The following is a 1,130-nucleotide window of genomic DNA, read 5'->3' on the forward strand; positions in this document are numbered from 1 at the left end:
CCCCCCCCCAACTGTAACCCCAGCCCTGTGGCCCTCCAAGCCCCTGCCCCACCCCATTGCCCCCCCCATCCATGAGCCCCAGTCCCTCACCGAGGCACAGCCCAAGGCCAAACCAGCACACCCATGACACAGCTGCCTGGGACCCCCCCCCTTTTAAAGCTCCCTCCCACAGAGGGCCTTGGGGTGCAGCGGGAGGAGGAGCAGCGGGGAAGAAGCAAAAGTGCCATAGGGAAGCACTGAGGGAGCCAGGCTGGTGCCGTGGGGCTGGCAGAGATGGGGGTGTGGGACAGAGAGCAGGATCAGCCCCCCCCCCTCCAAAGAAGGGGGTCTGCTGCTTGCACACCCCCCCAGGTCACCCTCCCCACCCAAGGGTGGGCCCGAGGAGGGGCTGATCCCCTCCCCAAACTGATGCTTCCCATCCCATCACCCCACAACCTTATGATGCTCTAGGATTGGGGGGTTGGGGGGGGTGAAGCCCCACTTTATTTCATCTGGGGGTCACTGCAGCCCCCTCCCCCCGAGTCACCTAATTGGAAGGGTCACAACCCCATCACGGCTGAGAGCCGGTGGCAGGGGGGGTCCGTGAAAAGCCCCCCAGGAGGTGCTGAAGGGTCAAGGCCAGTGCCCGCAGGTCCCCCCGCAGCCCCCGCACCTCCTGCAGAAGGGCCTGCAGCTGGGGGGCTGAGCAGGGGGGGCAGCTGCCAGACGCCCCTCCCCACTGCCCCCCAGCTCCGGGGTGGGCTGGCAGCGGCGCTGCTGGTGGAGCTGGACCTGTGGGGTGAGACATTAAGACCCCCTAAAGCACAGCCAGGAGAGATGCCCTCCCCCCAAATGTGTCCCCCCCGCCAAAAAATAACCCCAGAATTTGGGGTGCAGAGGGAGCCCTGCATCTCCCCCACCACCAGCATCCACCCCCATGTTGCCCCAGAGACCTGGGGTCCCAGGGGTGTCACCTTAGAAATTGTGGGTCTGCTGGCGGGACTTCCCCCCCGCCACTGTGGCCCCCCCCCCCCGAGGCTTACCTGTGCACGGGGCTCCAGGGAACATAGGGTCTGTCGGGGTGCGAGCAGGATGGGTGCCGAGGGGCTCCAGGGGGTGCTGAGGGGTTGCTGGGGTTGTCTGGGTGCTGA

Source organism: Haliaeetus leucocephalus, unplaced genomic scaffold, assembly GCF_000737465.1.
Source record: "Haliaeetus leucocephalus isolate CR32 unplaced genomic scaffold, Haliaeetus_leucocephalus-4.0 Scaffold287, whole genome shotgun sequence".
In the NCBI taxonomy this organism is placed as follows: domain Eukaryota; kingdom Metazoa; phylum Chordata; class Aves; order Accipitriformes; family Accipitridae; genus Haliaeetus; species Haliaeetus leucocephalus.